Source organism: Schistocerca cancellata, chromosome 4 (genome assembly GCF_023864275.1).
Source record: "Schistocerca cancellata isolate TAMUIC-IGC-003103 chromosome 4, iqSchCanc2.1, whole genome shotgun sequence".
Lineage (NCBI taxonomy): Eukaryota > Metazoa > Arthropoda > Insecta > Orthoptera > Acrididae > Schistocerca > Schistocerca cancellata.
Window position 1 is genome coordinate 846,645,608 of NC_064629.1, and position 15,915 is coordinate 846,661,522.

The following is a 15,915-nucleotide window of genomic DNA, read 5'->3' on the forward strand; positions in this document are numbered from 1 at the left end:
ACAGTAGAGAACCTAATCAGCAAATGGCCGGACGTCCACGGAACAGACAAAGCGACTAGGCCGCGCAAGAGCCTCACTTTGGCTCTATTTGTCCCCGCAGCAAAGCTGTGCAGAACTGACACCCTGCGCCGTCCAGTAGAAGGAAGCGTCCGCTGCTCTTCGGTAATCCCAGCTTTCGTCATCAATTAACGGCAATCAGCAGGGGTGCATAAACCAGGCGCCAACTGTGGAAGCCCATACGTAGCAACGTTCGCTGAACCGTCATTGAGGGAGCACTGTTGGTAGGTCTTTTCTGCAGCTGTTGCTCAACAGATGCACATCTATTCGCCCATACACATCTCCGCAAATGTCGTTCTTCCCCTCATCTATGGCCTGTGGTTCACCACGATTGCCTCGGCACATGTTTGGATAGCGCTGTTTTGCCATGCATAGTATACGTTAACCACGGTGGCATAAAAACAGTTTACAAAATTATATGAATAGGGTATCTGTTCTTACGGGCATGTAAGAAGAATGAAATTACAATGAAATCCAGGCCATTAACAGCTTACAGGCGTTGGTAAATATCTACGGGGACAGTTGAGAATGTGTGCCCCGGCAGGGACTCGAACCCGGGATCTTCTTTCGTGTGGATACACACACATCGCTAAAACTCTTACGGGAATCGGTAGATTGACTGCCGCGAGTAATGAGTATAGTGGGCAGGGGCACAACAAATGTAATGTGTGGACAGTAAGTTGAAAATGTGGGTATCACGGGGAGCGTGTCAGAGATAAATCCCTGCAGTCACAGTATCCTCTGTGTCCTCGGTGGCTCAGTGGGATAGAGCGTCTGCCATGTTAGCAGAAGACCCCGGGTTCGAGTCCCGGTCGGGGCACACATTTTCAATTGTCCCAGTTGATATTTACCAACACCTGTAAGCAGCTAATGGTCTGGATTTCATTGTAATTTCGGTTTACAAAATTAGCCGTTTCGTAAATGCTTCAACCCTCGTGTAAGGAGGAGCAATGCGTACCATCACGTTTCCGACTTTGGTAAAGCTCGGATTGTAGCCTATCGCAATTGCGGTTTATTGTATCGCGACATTGCTGTTCGCGTTTGTCGAGATCCAATGACTGTTAGCAGAATATGGAACGCCGTTATACGGAACGCCGTGCTGGATCCCAACGGCCTCATATCACTAGCAGTCCAGATGACAGGCATCTTATCCGCATGGCTGTAACGGATCGTGCAGCCACGTCTCGATACCTGAGTCAACAGATTGGGGCGTTTGCAAGACAACAACCATCTGCACGAACAGTTCGACGACGTTTGCAGTAGCGTGGACTATCAGCTCGGAGACCATGGCTGCGGTTACCCTTGACGCTGCATCATAGACAGGACCGCCTGCGATGGTGTACTCAACAACGAACCTGGGTGCACGAATGGCATAACGTCATTTTCTCGGATGAATCCAGGTTCCGTTTACAGCATCATGATGGTCACATCCGTGTTTGGCGACATCGTGGTGCACGTACACTGGAAGCGTGTATTCGTCATCGCCATACTGGCGTGTCACCCGACCTTATGGTATGGGGTGCCATTGGTTACACGTCTCGGTCACCTGTTGTTCTCACTGACGGCTCTTTGAACAGTCGACGTTACATTTCAGATGTGTTACGACCCGTGGCTGTACCCTCCATTCGATCCCTGCGAAACCCTACATTTCAGCTGGATAATGCACGACTGCATGTTGCAGGTCCTGTACGGGCCTACTGGATACGGAAAATGTTCGACTGTTGCCCTGGCCAGCAAATTCTCCAGGTCTGTCACCAATTGAAAAGTCTGGTCAATGGTGGCCGAGCAACTGGCTCGTCACAATACGCCAGTCACTACTCTTGATGAACAGTGGTATCGTGTTGAAGCTGCATGGGCAGCTGTACCTGTACACGCCATCCAAGCTCTGTCTGATTCAATGCTCAGGCGTATCAAGGCCGTTATTACAGCACGAGGTGGTTGTTCTGGGTACTGATTTCTCAGGATCTATGCACCCAAACTGCGTGAAAATGTAATCACATGTCAGTTCTAGTATAATAAAATGGCTCTGAGCACTATGGGACTTAACATCTGTGGTCATCAGTCCCCTAGAACTCAGAACTACTTAAACCTAACTAACCTAAGGACAGCACACACATCCATGCCCGCGGCAGGATTCGAACCTGCGACCGTAGCGGTCACGTGATTCCAGACTGTAGCACCTAGAACCGCACAGCCACATCGGCCGGCTAGTATAATATATTTGTCCAATGAATACCCGTTTATCATCTGCATTTCTTCTTCGTGTAGCAATTTTAATGACCAGTTGTGTATATAATGTTAACTACTGCATTTTGAATGGTTTACCGAGTTAGTTTTCCCAACGGGATAACTAAACCCTTCTAACACAAAAATCAGACATTAATATGGTCTGAAAATTCGTTAACCCCGAATAAGCTCAGTGACTAGACACCTGTTGGTTAATCAAGAGGCTCCTGCATTCGATCAATAAACTGCGAATCTGAGACAGATTATCGGACAGAAATACATAAGTGCAGACCAAGAATGCTCTATGTCGCCAGTACTGCAGCTTACACTCATCTTAATTATTCTCGCAAAAGGAATGCTGGACGCCACTGACGAGTTGATGGCTCTGTTGTAGAGGACGTTGGCGCGGTGCTGAGGCTGCAACTTCGAACACTGGTCGACCTCTAAGATGTGCTCTCCGGACCGCGACTTCAGCGTCACGACTGCGCGCTCCGAACGCCGTCCACCGCGAACTCTTATTCACGTTATACATTCCGTATACGAAATATCATTCCGTTATACAGCTGATAGTTGTCCATGTTCGCAACTGTAAATACATTTCAAGTATGCCTATTTAGTAGCGTCTCCTTGCCCCAGCAATATTTACCGGTCAAGCAGTACAGAGCGTCACATGATGTGAGATCACCATGACCATAGCGACAAATGGGCTGATCCCGCGACACGAACCAGATGGTGTAACAGGAAAAAGACAATGTGTGTCAATCAGCGAGCAGTTAAAGTGCACTGTGGTGGTGTTCGTCGCTAAAATATGGTGCGGAGACAACATCTACATGGATACTCTGCAAATCACATTTAAGTACCTGGCAGAGGCTTCATCGAACCACCTTCACAATCCTCTATTATTTCAACCTCGTATAGAGCGTGGAAAGAATGAACGCCTACATCTTTCCGTACGAGCTCTGATTTCCCTTATTTTATCGAGGTGATCGTACCTCCCCATGTAGGTCAGTGTCAACAAAATATTTTCGCATTCAGGGGAGAAAGTTGGTGATTGGAATTTCTTGAGAATATTCTGTCGCAACGAAAAAGTCTTTCTTTTAATGATGTCGAGCCCAAATCCTGTATCATTTCTGTGGAATTCTCTCCCATATTTCGCGATAATACAAAACGTGCTGCTTTTCTTTCAAATTTTTCGATGCACTCCGTCAGTCCTATCTGGTAAGGATCCCACATCCCGCAGTAGTATTCTAAAAGAGGACGTACAAGCGTAGTGTAGGCAGTCTCCTCAGTAGGTCAGCTACATTTTCTGTGTCATGCCAATAAAACGCGGTCTTTGGTTAGCCTTCCCCACAACATTTTCTGTGTGTTCCTTCCAATTTAAGTTGTTCATAATTGTAATTCCTAGGTATTTAGTTGAATTTATGACCTTTATATTGGACTGTTTTATCGTGTAACCAAGGTTTAACGGATTCCTTTTAGCACTGATGTGAATGACCTCACACTTTTCGTTATTAAGGGTTAACTGCCACTTTTTGCACAATTCAGATATCTTCTCTAAATCGTTTTGCAGTTTGCTTTGATCTTCTGATGACTTTGTTAGTCGATAAACGACAGCGTCATCTGCAGACATCCGAAGACGACAGGTCAGATTGTCTCCCGAGTTGTCTATGTACATAAGGAACAGCAAAGGGCCTATAACACTACCTTGGGGAACGCCAGAAATCACTCCATTGCTATCGTGCAAAGAAGGCATTGATTGTTTCTTTCCGCTAACATACTTCACATACGAATAGAATCTCTTTGTATTTTCTGCCAGGTTTCGAGACAAAGTTTCGTTGTGGAAACTGTTATAAGCATCTCGCACTGAAGTCCGCGCTAAATTTCGAGCTTCTGTAAAAGATCGTCAATCTCGGGGATTTCGCGTCTGTTTAAATTTGGCATGTTTGTTTCGTTGTTTCTGCAACAGTGTTCTAACCCGCTTTGTGTACGAATGAGGATCAGCTCCGTCGTTTGTTAATTTATTTGGTATAAATCTCTCAATGCTGCCGATACTATTTCTTTGACTTTAAGCCACATCTGGTCTGCACGTACATTATTGATTTCGAATGAGTGGAGATTGTCTCTCAGGAAGGCGTCAAGTGAATTTCTATTTGCTTTTTTGAATAGGTATACTTTTCGCCTATTTTTCGAGGATTTGGGGATTACAGTATTCAATCTCGCTACGTCAACCCTGTGTTTACTAATCGCTGAATCAGTTTTGATGCTCGTTATTAACTCAGGATTATTTGTTGCTAAAAGGTCAAATGTGTTTTCACAACCGTTTACTATTCGCTTGGGCTTATGTACTAACTGCTCGAAATAATTTCCAGAGAATGCGTTTAGCACCATTTCGGATGATTTTTTATGCGTATCTCCGGAACTGAACATGTATTTTCGCCAACATATCGAGGGAAAATTAAAGTCACCACCAACTATTATTGTATGAGTCGGCTACGTGTTTGAAATCAAACTCAACTTTTCTTTGAACCTTCCAACAACTGTATCATCTGAATTGGGAGGTCGGTAAAAGGATCCAATTATTATTTTATTCCGGTTGCCAACAAAGACCTCTGCCCGTACTAACTCACAGGAAGTATCTACTTTAAGTTCGCGACAAGTTAAAGAACTTCAGACAGCAACAAACACGCCACTGCCAACCGTGTTTAGCCTATTCTTTCGGAACACCGTTAGGTTCTTCGCAAAAATTTCGGCTGAGCTTATATCCGGCTTTAGCCGGCTTTCAGTGCCTATAACGATTTGAGCATCAGTGCTTTCTATTAGCGCTTGGAGCTCTTGTACTTTCCCAACACAGCTACGGCAATTTACAACTGTTATACCAATGCTTCCTGTATCTTACGTTCTTCCTGTGTTCAGCCTGCACCCTATGTGACTGAAGCCCTTCTTGTGTTTTCCCGAGACCCTCTACCCTAACAAACCGCCCATTCCACGCCGGAGAGCCCGTGCTACCCGCGTAGCCACCTCCTGCGTATAGTGGACACCTGACCTATTCAGCGGAACCCGAAACCCAACCATCCTATGGTGCAAGTCGAGGAGTCTGCAGCCTACACGGTCGCAGAACCGTCTGAGTCTCTGATTCAGACCCTCCATTCGGCTCTGTACCAGAGGTCCGCAGTCGGTCCTGTCGACTATGCTGCATATGTTCAGCTCGGCTTTCATCTTGCAAGCAAGACGGGCAGCCTTTACCACTCCTGTTAGCCGCTCGAAACCAGGGAGAATTTCTTCTGATCCAAAGTGACACACATCATTGGTACCGACGTGAACAACCACCTGCAGTTGGCTGCACCCTGTGCTCTTCATGGCATCCGGGAGGACCCTTTCCACATCTGGAATGACTCCACCTGGTATGCACACGGAGTGCACATTGGTTTTCTTACCCTCCTTTTCAGCCAAGTCCCTAAGGGGCCCCATAACGTGCCTAACGTTGGACCTCCCAACTACCAATAGTCCCACCCTCTGCGATTGCCCGGATTTTGCAGGCTGAGTGGTTTCCTCTGAATCAGGACAGGCGACAGTATCAGGCTCAGTGACAGTTTTGCCCCAGTCAGCACCTGGAACCTGTTTGTCAGACAAACCGGGGAGGACTTACGTGCGGGCGCCTGGAAAGTCTTTCGCCGCCTGCTTCGCCCCGGGACGACCTCCCACTTGACCATTGGTGAGGGATCATCTTCAGTGCGAGCAGTAACTGGGTTGGCCACCGGTGAGGACCGATCGGAGGACTCAGACGTGCTGGACGTCCGTTGGATCCTCACAGCCGGCCCAAAACAGTAGTGCCCATCCACTGAAGCTGTGTAACCGAAGCCATCACAACCTGAACAGCCTGAGAGCGAAGTGTCACCAACAAGGCTCGCATCCACACACAACAATCGCAGTCCCTGTCCATACTAAAGACCGTGGAAAACTAAACTATGCAGATAAACTGACTATCGGCAGGTGCTGCCTAACTCTACTCTAGACTCTGACGAAAACGCAGGAACTGTATCTAATAATACGCAGGTATTCAAAAACCTAACTACCGAAGCACTCAGGTGAAACTAAATAATTCGCCTCTGATTAGGAACTTGTAATATGTCACAAAATCGGTTTACTTTCCGACGCAAACGAAAATGCGAGAACATTGGCTATTAGATATTAAATTTACACGCGGAAACTCAGGAAACTAAACTATTAAATCACACAGATGATATAATAAAATTCGCTCCTGGTTAGGAACTCGTAAATGTCACAAAAGCGGTTACTTCATCTACATCTACATACATACTCCGCAGTTCACCATACGGTGAGTGGCGGAGGGTACATCATACCACAACTACCATTTTCTCTCCCTGTTCCACTCCCAAACAGAACGAGGGAAAAATGACTGCCTATACGCCTCTGTACGACCCCTAATCTCTCTTATCTTATCTTTGTGATATTTTCGCGAAGTGTAAGTTGGCGGCAGTAAAATTGTACTGCAGTCAGCCTCAAATGCTGGTTCCCTAACTTTCCTCAGTAGCGATTCACGAAAAGAAGGCTATAACCCATTCCCTCTATAGGAGTAAGTCAAAAAATACTACTTCCTGGTGTTTCACGAAGTTATACTGACAATTCTGCAGCTTGCCATATGAATCACTTTGCAGACATGCCCAGAGGCGTTTATTTTCCACGAAGTGCATTAACACTCCATGGAATATCGATACGAAATAGTAATAATACTAACGCAAGGAACGTCTGTGGACAGTTTGTATATAAATCTTTGCGCGCCGCTGTACAATATTAGAGGGTAATTGATTCTTAGTCGCCCTATATGGCTGCTGCAGCGTTCTTTCGGGAAAGGCAACTTCCCCCACAACGAGTGCTGATCACATTTCTGTTTACAGACTATATCACCCCAGCATTTCCTATCCAGTTCTCTCATATGGTTGAAGAGTATAACTTCACTGCACTCGTGTTAATATATTCAAGTTATTTTCAGTCTGTTGGGTATTTATTTGTAGAACTATTATGTGAAAAAGCTCAGCAGATGGAACTCTTGAATGTCTACTACTGTGAAGAGCCTGTACTATGTGTAGCGAACTGTCAGTATTGATAGTGTCGATTTCATTGTCTCCTCTATTGATGGCTGGAATACTTTTCGCAACTTGAGGGTATCATATGTATCACTGCAGCCTCAGCTCTCTCAATGTCTGAAGAGGTCCAGAGGCTTAAATTGGTTCCCTCTGTAACAGAAGTAGTTCACCTAGGAGTTATTCAGCTTCCGATATTTCAACACAGGTCAGGCAATGGCTTACAGAAGATTACTTTTGTAGGTTTAAACATCGTTATTTCTGTTACATTAGACATATTGACACCCGCCTCGCCGGCCGGTGTGGCCGAGCGGTTCTAGGAGCTTCAGTCTGGAACTGCGCGACCGCTACGGTCGCAGGTTCGAATCCTGCCTCGGGCTTGGATGTGTGTGATGTCCTTAGGTTAGTTAGGTTTAAGTAGTTCTTAGTTCTAGGGGACTGATGACCTCAGATGATAAGTCCCATAGTGCTCAGAGCCATTTGAACCATTTGAACACCCGCCTCGCAAAATATACTGTTGATGGGTGGTACGTGGCTCCACTCAACGTAGCTCTCACTATAAGTGCCAAAAAAACCTGAATGGAAGAGATTTATGCAGTCTACCAGAAACGATATTAATGATGAGAGAAGTGCAGTAACTTTGTGGCCACTCATAATTCACCACCAAGTTAGTACAACATGGTTACACAGCAATACAAGGTGCTGTCAACGGCATACAGCAGCTACGTGTCACATGTACCAGTCCAATCCCTTTCCCACGAACATTACACAGGTCACTGACGACATCAGACTTACAAATTGAGTACATCTGAGCCATAGATTTTAGGAACGTATTTTACGTAAAAGCTCACTTAACACTTTAACTCACCTAATAAAAAGAAAACAACTCTACTACATGAACACCATCTCAGTGAATTTATTTTGTTTACTTACATAAGAGAACTTCACAGGAAATGGTCGGGTTGTATAGTCTGCCTGTAAAGCGAGTAGCGTGTGTGGTGGAAGAAGTCGTCTTTCCCGGAAGAACGTAACAGCTGCCGTACAGAATGCCTAGAACTCAATTTCCCCTGGAGAAGTGTAGAACAGTGTGCAGAGAATTACGATGAATGTGCCCATATGTTTTCCTGGCGTTTCTGTTATTAGCAGCTTAGTTCTGTAGTCAACGTAGCGTTAACATACTTCGTGGAAAATAAACACCCTCCCCCAAAAGTGCGCACTGTTTCGCCAGTGATTCATAAGGGGAGCTACGAAATGCGAAATACCCTGTAGTTGCGTTTTGTGACGTAATGCCGTACAGACAGTGAATAATTGTCAGATGGCTCTTCACTTTGCAGACTTACGTGGGAGGAAAGTGCATGACCACAATCCGGTGAACTATCTTCACTCACGCTTCTAACCTTAGCTCCTACCTTTCCAGGGTGTCACTTCCCTAGAACAAATTTTATGCATTAATACGGTTCTGCTGCACTTAGATGTAGTGCACACGTTTAATACTGATTCTTAATGTATTTCATTTAGCGATAAACATAAATTTTATATCATGAAAACATTATTTTACAACAATCTGAGAGTTTTCCATTCCGTGCAACATGGAAACTATTATTCCTATAGAAAAAAATGAATGGACGTTTTTTTGTAGAAATGTAACGTAGGTGAATTTTGTATTGGAAAACATTTTTGCTAGAATACACGATTTACGAGATATTCCAGAAAAACATAAGGACTGACTTTTAAAGCCACACCCCACCCTATCTCACCTACACGCCACACCCCTACCACTCTAAAAATTTGACGACTATAAGAATTTTTCCCCCAGTTAACTTCTTTGGTCTTCGTTGACGTGGCTAAAATACGGAAGATTAAAGCTACCAGTTGTCGGCCTATAGCCATACAAATAATGGGAGTTGATCGATATGTTGTGCCGACCTCGCACCGGCGTACACACCTTCATCCAAAAATGACACCAGCAGTAAGTAAGGTGAGACACTTTATTTTTCCCAAACTTTACCGAGTTACTAAGTCGTGTCTACGCCCCGTTAAAACTGGCTTTTAGATTTGTATTTGTATTGATGATATAATAATAAACAAAATTGCTTCCTTGATGTAACCGTTTAATCACTTTATTTTTACTGACAACTCATTTCATTGATAAAATTTTGACGCCACCCTGGAGCGACCTTATTTTCAATTTACTGTATTTTGGCCCCCAGTGTAGTGCGATTAGCTTATTAATTTCTCCATAAACATCAGTTTTAATTCGCTGCATTTTTGCTGCACAGCATGGATAAATTTTCGTATTAGTTTCAATTATTCGATAATAAATTTAATTTCCTTATAGCATGTATTTAAGTGAATAGTTTTTGTGGAAACAGTTGCATTTTCAACACATAGTTTCCCATTGAAGACTGTACCGTGATTTTCAAATGCTTACTTGCCACCATTGAAAGGATGCATGTTTTATTCCATTTAGTCGAGAGCTTTTGATGGTTATGTCCAAATGCTTCAAGCCATACAAATTGTGTGAATTATTTGTTGTTTTCTCATAACCTCATTATTTTCTTTCTATGTTAAAGATGATACATGTAATATATTTTGTACTACACACGTGAAGTCATATGGCCCGACACTGATCGCATTATCAAACAGAGATAACAATAAACAATATAAATCAAAGTAAAATTGACTCTAGTGAAATTATCAGCATCTGAAACTTCCTGCTGAGCACTCCTGCCACAAAGGACGGTATTAATTTTACTTATTCCTGCTCGGATTCCTTTGAGTACACCGCTGGCTTTCTCTTCACGAACTTAAAACAACCGTTTAGTTGGATTGCCCGAGATAGCCTCTCATTTTTCTGTAAGCAGTCCATCATTCAGAAAAATCTGGAAGTCGTTCAGAGCCTTTTTCGTCGTCTATGAATGCTGCGTATTAATTTCAGTGATTCAATAATCATTTGATACGAATCACGCATATGATAGCTGTACAACATTCAACAACTTTTTTTTTCCTCATCTGTAATGAATTTTACACGCTCATAGAGTAATAATAGAACAGAATAGTTAATAAACCACTGTACCAAGTGTACTTTTACTTCTCACAGTAAAATAGTAAAATACAGAGCCCTCAATTTCTTGGTAAAGGGGAAGTGTACCAAATCATGCGAAAGAGAATCCACAGATATTTAATGGATTCCCCTATGACAGCCACATACAAAAAAACTTCTAAGACACTTTTGAACACTGCATAGTTTGTGTCCTATGTGCTTTCCAGGTTTTAACTGATAGAAAATAGCGCCTTCACTATAGCTAAAAATGCTCTGAGATAATAATTAAAAGTCGGGTTGACACTTATAAGGGATCATGTTCATGTGACCGTGGAAAGAAATTCTAAAGTTAGAAAAAGGTGGTGTCCGTCTGATAAGTTCTAGAAATGGTGATAAAACTTCTAGAATACCTGACAAGGATGTTATTACTACGCCACTTATTTCGACTCCGTCCAATACTGCTATATTGACGCATGTCAGATGAAAAACTTTTCCGTACCCGTTAAGGGTCAGGTTATCGTTTTCTTCTGACTCACAGTGTGAACTCGACTCCAGTTAGGATGATATATCTTTGCACTCTCACAGAAAGAGTGCTCGAATGACCCATAGGCATCCGGTTTTACTGCGTCTGCAACCGCTCGTTTGCGCTGAAACTGCCGCCATTCGGTCAATATTAAGCGCTGCCTCTCTGTACAGTGTTCCAAGGTAAGAGCTTGCATACCTCGTGCTGAATGAATACAAACTTAAGATGTAAGTTGTTCGAATCCCTATTCCGTATTTCCGATTCAGGTTTAACATTGCGCTCGTAAATCTTTAGTTGAGTACATCATACAGTTGCCTTCCATGCCTAATGCGTACCATATCTCGTAGCCTTGTGTCTCATACAATTAAGTAACAGGGAAAAGAAGTATATTCTGTACTTACAATTCCGTGAGCGGCTTACAAAAGAATCATCATGCTATTGATAGAATAATTATTACAATAACCGAAATTAAAGCTAAAGTTACAATACTTCTCATACCGCAACTGCGGGACAAGAAACTAGAAGCCATCAAAATTTATTTTATCAGCACAGTTTTAAAAAAGAAAATGAGTTCTATTTTCGGTCAGACGTATTGGGCATCGTCAATTTACCACAGAGAAATGCGTGTTGCATTGGATGTCCGACTACTTGTGAATGATGCTTTATTTTGCGTAAACAAATGGCAGTATTTTTTTGTCAAACATGTCTTCCCTTGCTTCCTGGTAAAATAATTCAATATTTAGGGATAAAATTGTACAACTGTTAAAATTACATTAAAGTTTACTTTAAAGGTCGGTTTTCGACATAAGTTTGAATCCTCAGATTACAATTTTCTGCTGCACTGAGTTTCACGATGTGCCGGTAGATCAAACCATTGTAATAGACATAAGAAGCAAGCAACTGAACACAAGGAATTTTTTCTTGGTTTTTATTGAAAATATACATAGCCATCGCGCTCGGAAATGTCTTGGATCTAAAACTGAATACTTCTATGTTTCATCGATCTACTATGGTTAATGTATATCACATTCAAAAATGTCCACGGAATGTACAGAGTGTATCAAAAAGAATCATCCGATTTTAAAAAATCATAACTATTATGTTATTTGAGACACGTACGTGAACAATGTACTGTTGGAAAGAGCAAACTTAGATAGCAGCAGTGTGCGCTTACTTCATTTCTAGTAATATTGGTGTCCGGACAATAGAAAGAGTTTTGTTTTGTACATTTTCCGCAGTGTGGGTCAGTAATAACTGTTCACCGTGACTTTTGTACTAAGTATGGTGAGGATCCTCCTGCAGCACAGATCATTAATCGATGGCATGAACAATTCAGAAAAACAGCTTGTTTGTGTAAAGGGAAATTGCCGGGCCGGCTCCGAGTGTGTGACACAGACGTCGAACGCATCCGCCATAGTTTCACAAGGAGTCCGCAGAAATCCGTTCACTCTGCAGCTCGACAGCTCAACATGCCTCTGATGTCCGTCTGGCGTCGGTTGAGTCGACGTTTACACATGAAACCCTACAAAATTCAGTTACTGCAAGCTCTTCGTGAAGGTGACAAACAAAACGTGTGGAGTTCCGTAATTTCGTTCTTGGCAAGATGGAGGATGACAGTTTTCTTCCACGCTTAGTACCTAGTGACGAGGCAACATTCCATCTAAATGGATAGTTGAACAGTCATAATGTGAAAATATGGGGTTTATTTATTATTTATCGTATCCAAGACATCACCATTTTACAAAAAAAAAAATTATATTACAATGCAAGAGAAGCAGTTATAATACAATAATACATGGTTATAAGGTAAATTAACTACAATAATATAGGAAAGTATGTAACATACACTCCTGGAAATTGAAATAAGAACACCGTGAATTCATTGTCCCAGGAAGGGGAAACTTTATTGACACATTCCTGGGGTCAGATACATCACATGATCACACTGACAGAACCACAGGCACATAGACACAGGCAACAGAGCATGCACAATGTCAGCACTAGTACAGTGTATATCCACCTTTCGCAGCAATGCAGGCTGCTATTCTCCCATGGAGACGATCGTAGAGCTGCTAGATGTAGTCCTGTGGAACGGCTTGCCATGCCATTTCCACCTGGCGCCTCAGTTGGACCAGCGTTCGTGCTGGACGTGCAGACCGCGTGAGACGACGCTTCATCCAGTCCCAAACATGCTCAATGGGGGACAGATCCGGAGATCTTGCTGGCCAGGGTAGTTGACTTACACCTTCTAGAGCACGTTGGGTGGCACGGGATACATGCGGACGTGCATTGTCCTGTTGGAACAGCAAGTTCCCTTGCCGGTCTAGGAATGGTAGAACGATGGGTTCGATGACGGTTTGGATGTACCGTGCACTATTCAGTGTCCCCTCGACGATCACCAGTGGTGTACGGCCAGTGTAGGAGGTCACTCCCCACACCATGATGCCGGGTGTTGGCCCTGTGTGCCTCGGTCGTATGCAGTCCTGATTGTGGCGCTCACCTGCACGGCGCCAAACACGCATACGACCGTCATTGGCACCAAGGCAGAAGCGACTCTCATCGCTGAAGACGACACGTCTCCATTCGTCCCTCCATTCACGCCTGTCGCGACACCACTGGAGGCGGGCTGCACGATGTTGGGGCGTAAGCGGAAGACGGCCTAACGGTGTGCGGGACCGTAGCCCAGCTTCATAGAGACGGTTGCGAATGGTCCTCGCCGATACCCCAGGAGCAACAGTGTCCCTAATTTGCTGGGAAGTGGCGGTGCGGTCCCCTACGGCACTGCGTAGGATCCTACGGTCTTGGCGTGCATCCTTGCGTCGCTGCGGTCCGGTCCCAGGTCGACGGGCACGTGCACCTTCCGCCGACCACTGGCGACAACATCGATGTACTGTGGAGACCTCACGCCCCACGTGTTGAGCAATTCGGCGGTACGTCCCCCCGGCCGCCCGCTTGCCCACTATACGCCCTCGCTCAAAGTCCGTCAACTGCACATACGGTTCACGTCCACGCTGTCGCGGCATGCTACCAGTGTTAAAGACTGCGATGGAGCTCCGTATGCCACGGCAAACTGGCTGACACTGACGGCGGCGGTGCACAAATGCTGCGCAGCTAGCGCCATTCGACGGCCAACACCGCGGTTCCTGGTGTGTCCGCTGTGCCGTGCGTGTGATCATTGCTTGTACAGCCCTCTCGCAGTGTCTGGAGCAAGTATGGTGGGTCTGACACACCGGTGTCAATGTGTTCTTTTTTCCATTTCCAGGAGTGTACAATAATACATGGTTATAAGGTAAATTAACTACAATAATATAGGAAAGTATGTAACATATAATGATATGCGCTAAGGATGCGAAACAGAGCGATTTTTATATCCCACGTGAAGCCCAATACACTGCAGCTTGAATAGCCTTGTCATTTGCTTCAAATAGGTCTTGAGTCGAACACGGGTTGTTTAGTTTCCTGCAGACCAGTAGGTGTTGTGGGTCTTGCTGTTCTCCACACTCGCAGGGCTCGTCTGCACTGACGTAGCCCCATTTTTCCAAGTTTGCTCTGTATCTTGATACGCCTGTTCGTAGTCTATTCAGGGCTTTCCAGGTCGTATATGGGAGTTCAGAGCCAGCTGTGGGTTCTTCCCTGGGGCTATTCCCTGGGCTTCCTGGGTCCACATTGTACCACAGCTTTTCCTGTCGTGCTCTAGGCGATAAAAGAGTTGCTTCAGTTGTTCGTAGGAAACTCTTCCTTGATTTAAGTCGGCGAGGTTGAAGATTGTATCCGAACATTGGATGCCTGGGATCTGTCTCCTGTTTATGTTTCTCGATTTCTGCGGCAGTCCTTCTTCTGATGTCTGGCGGGGCTATGCCCATGAGGTGGTACAGCTACTTTGTGGGAGTTGGGTGGAGGCATCCTGTCACGATGCGTCCAGTCTCATTCAATGCTATATTTGCTTGTTCAGCGTGGGTGGAATTTTGCCAAACGGGTGCCGAGTACTCCGCAGTGGAGAAACATAAAGCTAAAGCTGACGTGCGGAGAACTGTAGGTTGCGCTCCCCATCTGCTATTTGTTAGCCTGCGGATGATGTTGTTCCTGGCACTCACTTTCATCTTTGTGGCCAAACAGTGTTCCTTGTAGGTGAGAGCACGGTCAAGTTTAATCCCAAGATATTTAGGTGTGTCGCAGTGAGATAGATGTTGTCCCTTCCAGCTTATGTTGAGTTTCCTCCTTGCTTCCTTATTACGTAGGTGGAAAGCACAGACCTGGGTTTTTGCTGGGTTTGGTTTGAGGTGGTTATTATCATAATAGTCACCCAGCTTTTCAATCGCTAAAGTTAATTAACTTTCTACCTCTTCAAAGGTTTTTCCCTGGGTGGCAACGACTGTATCGTCTGCATAGATGAAGGAGCGAGCGTCCATGCTGATCGGTTGTTCATGTGGTATAAATATTATACAGCAATGGGGCGAGGACGCTACCTTGAGGTAGGCCGTTTTTCTGGGTCCGCCATCGGCTCTTCTTCGACTGCAGCGTGACATAATACCGTCTATTCTGCAACAGTCACTGGATGAATTGCGCCAGTCGGTAGTCTTTTGTGGTGTTATATATTTTTGATGTTAACTTACTGTGGTTTATGGTGTCGTAAGCTGCTGTAAGGTCGATAAAGGCTGCACCTGTAATTTGTTTCCGCTCGTATCCATCTTCAATGTACTGTGTAAGGTTGAGGATTTGTCCACAGCATGACCTTCCTGGGCGGAATCCTGCTTGCTCTTTAATTATATTCTTGTCTACATGTTCTGAGATGCGGTTAAGGATCATTCTTTCTAAGACGTTATAGAGCTGACAGGGCAGGGAGATAGGCCGAAAATTTTTAGGGTCTGTGGGGTTTTTTCCAGGTTTTGGTATAGCTACTATATATGCCTTCCGCCAAGTCTTGGGGATTTTCTTTTCAAGAACACATTTGTTCATCATATCTA

The 15,915-nt window shown here is 44.4% G+C and overlaps 1 protein-coding gene and 1 non-coding gene across 2 annotated transcripts in view; both read left to right on the top strand.

The window, feature by feature from the left end:
* LOC126184468 (uncharacterized) overlaps positions 1–15,915 on the top strand; it is an 818,298-nt gene that overhangs the window by 35,529 nt on the left and 766,854 nt on the right. The gene's annotated exons all lie outside the window — the stretch shown is intronic.
* On the top strand, positions 804–877 carry Trnat-ugu (transfer RNA threonine (anticodon UGU)). Its single transcript has one exon. It is a non-coding gene; the product is annotated as a tRNA-Thr (tRNA).